Source organism: Podarcis filfolensis (assembly GCF_964270895.1).
Source record: "Podarcis filfolensis genome assembly, chromosome: 2".
NCBI classification, from domain to species: domain Eukaryota; kingdom Metazoa; phylum Chordata; class Lepidosauria; order Squamata; family Lacertidae; genus Podarcis; species Podarcis filfolensis.
The window spans coordinates 56,408,415-56,414,806 of NC_139605.1; the positions used below are offsets into that span (position 1 = coordinate 56,408,415).

The 6,392-nt window shown below is 43.1% G+C and overlaps 1 long non-coding RNA gene across 1 annotated transcript; it reads right to left on the minus strand.

Annotated features, from left to right (window-relative positions):
* Positions 1-3,298: 3,298 nt before the first annotated feature.
* LOC310753561 lies at positions 3,299-5,553 on the minus strand. The gene is made up of 3 exons (XR_014543367.1): positions 5,420-5,553; positions 4,871-4,949; positions 3,299-3,385 (listed from the first exon to the last, which is right to left on the minus strand). It is a non-coding gene; the product is annotated as an uncharacterized lncRNA (long non-coding RNA).
* Between the last annotated feature and the right edge of the window lie 839 nt (positions 5,554-6,392).

Genomic DNA, 6,392 nt, shown 5'->3' on the forward strand with positions numbered 1-6,392 from the left:
AAATTCTACCACAGATCATATGTTGAATTTCATTCAGGATGTCATCTAAAATTGCTGATTACTCAATGATTATTTTTTTCATAAAGTGAAGTCTGTGCACATAAATTAATCCAAATTGACTTGAAGAATAAATCCCATGAAACTCAACACTCAAGTTAATTTCAGTAGTTCCATAAATTGTGAATGACTTAAAAGGCTTCACAAATTATGCTACTGTATATAGTTAATAATAGTGTATAATTATATAACTAATATAGTTAATAATTAATTTGAAATCTACCATAAGCCATGTACTTATCCTCACAGTTCATAAACATAGATGTGTTTTACAAGTCATAGGATTATATCCAACTAAGTTAAATTCTGAGCATGACTAACTGGATATCGCCCACAAGAACTATTTTATTCACTCTGGGTTGTATCCAGAGTAGCACCAACACCGTTTTTCTGGCACAGCAGCACTTCTGTTTTCTCTCCTCTTTGTGCACATGACCAAGAATCTTCTCCAGAGGCTCCCCCAACCCTCCAGGATTTGATTTTGAGGGGGCACAGGGGGCTGCAGAGGAGACAAGGGGAAAGCTCCATTCTGATAGTGCCACATCCCTTGCGCTAGTTGGATGGGCATGTTATGTACCACACACTGTGTAATTGTTCCTTTTCTGAACCAACCACCTTACTCATGTCACTGACTGCCTCAGAAATACGAAGAAAAGGTCTTACTTCTAATGTTGCATTCAACTGATAGTTGACTGGCATTCTGTGGCCTTGCCTCTGTTCTCTTCAAAGAGACTCACCAAATAGTTGTGTTGATCTAGCAAAGTGGCATTTGTGATGTACTTGCCCAGTGCAGCTGAGCCATTTTTCAAAAATACCTGTGTGGATAACGTCATTGCAGTTTAGTCATTAGGCGGGACTGGACTTAATTGTTTTTTTAAATGTTTTTATTAAAGATTTTCTTGGGTTGCAAAAGTACATACAGCATCTCTACTTTCGGTTCATAGAGTCCTTTCTACGGATCAGTTATATTTGATGTGAGACACTAATGTTATAGGCAGTATAAGGTTGGGGAAGAAGAGAGGGGAGAGAAAGCAGGGGAGAGTAGTATACTTTCATCCCTTTACATATTTCAAGAAATATTTCAAGAAATAGACTTGAAAGAGAAGTTGCTGAATTACAACTTATTACTAAACTGAAAAATATGGAGATATCTAGTCTGAATAGAGATATTGGATTCTTATCTCATTACACATGCTAAAGCTATTTTTGGTCATCTGCATACCATCCATTGCTTTTTCCTGTAGGAATAATTGCAGTCGTTAACAGTCGTCAACAGGTTTACCATACCCATTGAGTCAATCACCCATCTACTACTACCCTTCTGAGAAATACCCCACCCCACCCTCCCACTATATATAAGGGTCTGGTGACTTCTGTTTCAGTGTATCTGAAGAAGTGCGCATGCACACGAAAGCTTATACTCAGAACAAACTTAGTTGGTCTCTAAGGTGCTACTGGACAGTTTTACATTATTTTACATAGTGTATGTGTGGGGTTTTCATGTCAGCATCACGTGGGTAGATTTTTTTTCTATTCATTTATTAGTTTTCATTGGGCATTGGACTTACCGTAATTGTACCTGGGTGGAACCAGGAACTCTCCATTGCTATTCTGTACCTTTAAAAGAGAGACAATAAAGTCCTTGTCCAGTTTTCTGACCAACATGGCCACTAAGGAGTAAAGAATCTGTGGGCCTTCGCATGTGGTTGGTCTCTATAACCAAGGTCAGGAATAATGGGGGGTCAGGAGCAACTGGTGCAGTGGGTTGGCAGCATGGACTGGGCCACCCAGTTGTGGCATTGCTTCCGGGATGGTGGGGGGGGGCAGAGCAGGACGGTGGAGTCAATCTGGTGATCCTGGTAGTGTCCCTATGCGCTGCCAGGAGGCTGGTTCTGTGGTGGTGCCGCTCCACGTGGGTCACTCTTGATGGGAGTTGGAAGCCAATAACTTCTGGAGGGCTACAGGGTCCCTATCCCGGAACTTCCATCAAAATGCCAGTGGTCCTCCCCTGAACTTGACTAGAGGGGAAATACGTTTGCAAGGCTCCCTGTTTCCCAAGGCCAGGCTATGCCACATTACTGCATGGGGAGGGGGGAAATAGGACAGCCACAGAAGGGTCTGCGAAGGTATTAGTAAGCAGAACCAGCATGACATTTCAATCTCTTGGGAAGGCAAGAAAAGAGGAAATCCACTACACTTGAATTACATTTAATTGGCATGATAAGTATATAGCTCTTGCTAAAGAATACAGGTAGCTTTGAAGCTACCAACATGAGTTTGATCAAACTGCAGGAGGCAGTGGAAGACAGAGTGCCTGGTGAGCTCTGGTCCATGGGGTCACGAAGAGTCGGACACGACTAAACGACTAAACAACAACAACAACAAAGAATACAGGAAGGATGGGTAATTAAAGTGCTGCGAGGCCATGGAGCAGGGAGTGGCAGTCCTGAGTGGCTTGGATCACATGTTTGGTATGAGACTTTTCTTTACATGATTCATCACGGTTCATTTATAACCCAGGGGCAGGTGGTGGCTCTGTAGGAGAATGACTCTTGCTGTGTTCTTTTTCAGCATCACTGATGGGGAATCACGTGTGGTCACAAATACGTTGCAGTCCTTGATATTGGGAACACTGGAACAGACGATGCTTTTTAAACTCAACATGTAGCTTATCTTCTGATACACCCTTGAGCTTGGGACATTCCACTTTCAGCACCAAGAATGTCATGACGGAGTCCGTTTGAATTTTGCACATTTCATTCTTTTCAGGTGATCAGCTTGCTATAGTAGGATTGCCTGTAGCAATTCTTCTTGCTTTTGACTTTGATCTTCCTGTCCAGGGTATTCTGGGCTGGGTGAACTTTCTTTGGCTTTCTTCACTGTTGGTCATGGGGGAATTTAGCCCGCCACAACCCTGCCAACTTTGACTGGTCTACCTTGGTTTTTCCTGCACAGGCTCTGCTTGCTTAGGTATTTTAGAGGATCATATTGGCAAGGCTTCTTGCAACTTTGGTACTCCAGTGGCAAGGACTGGACATCAAAGTAGGCAGGTAGGTTCAGTAGCCCCTAGAAAATGACTTTGTTCTGAGTATGTAGGGTCTCAGATGAGCTGTTCCAATCTAAAGTTAAAAGAGGGTACTAGAGTATATTTGCAGATGTGGAGAAAAGGTTGTTTACATCTGCAGTCCTTGAATGTTGACTTTGATCTCAGGTTCAAATCCCAGCCCAGGCTTGAACTCACTGTTGTCTCAATCTCTTGTCAGTATAGTAGAACAGCGCTGTCTTGGCCTACCTTGCGGGATGGTTGTGGGGGCAAACAAGATGAAAGCTGTAAAGAAAATAAAAGCATGTTTGAAACACACGTATGCTTTTGTTTCTAAAGAACTTTAATTAAAAAGAAGGATGCTATGACATTTCTGTTATAATTTCTGTTGTAATGAAAGGGATGTGTAGGCAGGGCCTATGCCCACCTTCTTTGTGTCTGTATAAATGCTAGTTGTGTGTGTGTGTGAATGTTTAATTGTATAGTACCCCTGCTAGGAGCTTCCCCTCTTTGAGAGAGATGCTCTGTGAAGTCGCTTCCAAGAGCTGTTGCTTAGTTATTTTTAGGCACAGAATGAACTCTAATGGGAGAAATTATTTGGATTTCACACACACTCGCACATACACCCTAATAAATTTCTCTCTTTTTGAACAAATGATTTCAGCTAAAAAGGAGCTTAATAACACAGCAGAAGCCTACATTTCAGCTTCGGCTTGGCCAGGCCACAAAACATGAAAACTAACTACAGAATGTGGTCATCAAGACTGGTTAGGAGTACAGGTCCCACCTACTAGCTAGAGCAGGGCTGAAAGCAGTCTTCTGCCTGGGAAGTTGTGCCAAGAGAGGGGGAAATTGAATTTGGGCAGTCCAGTCTGGACCAGATCCAGAGAAGATCCATCAGAAGTCTGGTCATGCAATGGGGGATTTTCTGGCTCCTGCTTCCCTTGGCCCAACTTCAGCCCTCTGTGCTTTCCCCAAGCTGCTCCTCAGGGTTGGCGACCCACCAGGCCTCCGCATTTTGCCCACAAAGTGGATTTGGCCAAGCCACACCCACCTCTTTGCCTGACATTAGGTGAGGAGCAGGTGAAGGCAGAGCTTGAGTGAAAAGGGCTTTTGCAGGCACCACTGATCAGCCAAGCCCCCTGCACAGTGCTTCTCAAGTGCCCTGCCACCAGTGGACTCTAACCCCTTAAAAAGCCATCCGGCCCAGCACCATATCTCATTGGAGTGGGCTGAATAAGTTAGTGTGGAACACTCCTTTCTTGACAGCTGATTTCAAAGGTTTGGATCCGGCAGAGCAGCCCTACCAGCTTCCTTTGGTTTCCCTATATTGCTGCCACCAACTTGATTCAAAATAGCGCATGGCATCCCAATATGTATGAAGACCACTATCCCCGCCTTGGGAAGCCTTGTGCCATTTGGTGGCGATATAGAGAATGAATGGACAAAGCACTTTCCTAAATACAGAGCAGATTCACTATGCCATTATGATTAATGTATGTATTATGAAAACTGATCCTGGAAAATCTTTCGAAAAGCTGTTTGTAATCATACAGACTTTGTTTTATTTGATGATGATAATAGCAAATGGCTCAGAGATTTCTTTGAAATACGGAGAAGTACGGTATATAAATTATGCGAACCAACTAACTAGCTAGCTAGCTAAGTAGCTAGCTAGCTAACTAACTAACTAACTAACTAACACAATGTCCCCTTAAAGACACAATCACACACTTAACTAAATCCAATTCTTGTAATGTAGCTTATCACCTTCTTCCATTTCCAGCGCTCAAATCCAATCTTGACATAACTGAGGGACATGCAGAATATTTCCTTATTTCCCAGCAGCCTGTTGAATATAAGAAACCCGAGTCAAGAAGCTGCGGCAACTGAGCATCAGCTACAGAAACAACACTGCTTGGCTACAAAGGAAGTGGAAACCATTTCTGAAAGCTTCACTGCAACCATTTTTATCTGGCTCTGTCTCATACCCAGGAAAATTTTCTTCTGAGAGCCAGGTGAAAATCTAAAGCCTCATGATGAGTCGAGGATGCCCAAGTTGTTTCCCAAAGCTGTTTGCCTGTTAGAAAAGACCCCACAGAAAGGATGGGAAGCGAGTGGGATGGGTGGGTGGAGGAGGTAGTCCTAAGGCATAGGTCATTAATTAGTGGTTCATTCAGCAATGATGCCCAGGACAAACAGTGGGGAAGAGCCATTGCCTTCATGTCCTTCTGAGCTTCCTGGAGGTATGTGGCTGGTCACAGCTGGAAACTGGTTTATGGGCTATGTAGCTGGACTACAACTCCCATCATCCCTGACCTGCTGGCTAGGGCTGATAAGAATTGTAGTCCAAGAAGATCCAGGGGGCATCAAGCTCCTATCTTTCCTGAGGTAGGAAAGTATATGCAGAAGTGTCTTGCTGTTTGAGGGTTAATCTTATAGGAGAGCCACCTGCTGCCTAGCGATGTCTGCGAAATAGAATCAGCTACAGCCCTTCTAAAATGGCTGTCTATGGTCTGGGCCCTCTGTATTTAAATGTCCACAATAACAGCAATTCCAGTTCTACATGCCTGGCTAATATAATTATGTTTCCAACTTCTCAGTATACTATAGCCAGGCATGAAGAACTGGAATTGCTGTTGTTGTGGATTTGATGATGATGATGATGATGATGATGATGATGATGATGATGGGAACATCCCTAAAAGGATAATATAGCACTTGCGTTCTTAATGGACCAACAATGATATCATTATTGTGCTTGGTGATTTTTAGCAGAGTGCACATTGTGATTGTCAGATGAATCCTTCATATAAGGAGATATTTTCTTGGCAAACACTCACTTGATGAGAAGTGTTGAAGTGGATTGTGAAGGACAATCATGATGAATCTGATGTAGTAGGCCCTTACCTATGAAAGCTCGCACAGCAATGGTTAGAATAATTTCTGTACAATAAAAGAAAGCGGTTTACTAAGGCCTGACCTCTTTGGAAGTGAAAGAAAAGTCTTCCGCAGAGGCACTGAAATCAGTGCTATTTTTCTAGAAAAAGAGGTACCAGAACTGACCACGAACTTCTCCCTTGTTCTCTTAGAATGGCAATGGCGCCCACCCAAGAGGTGCTGGAACTGACCTCTGGCTAATAAATAAAAAAAATAAAATAAATAAACCTGGAACTTGCTCCCCCTGGAGGCAGTGATGGTCACCGTCTTGGATGGCTTTAAAAGAGGATTGGACAAATTCATGGAGGAGAAGGCTATTGATGGCTATGTTCTACCTCCACAGTTGGAGGCA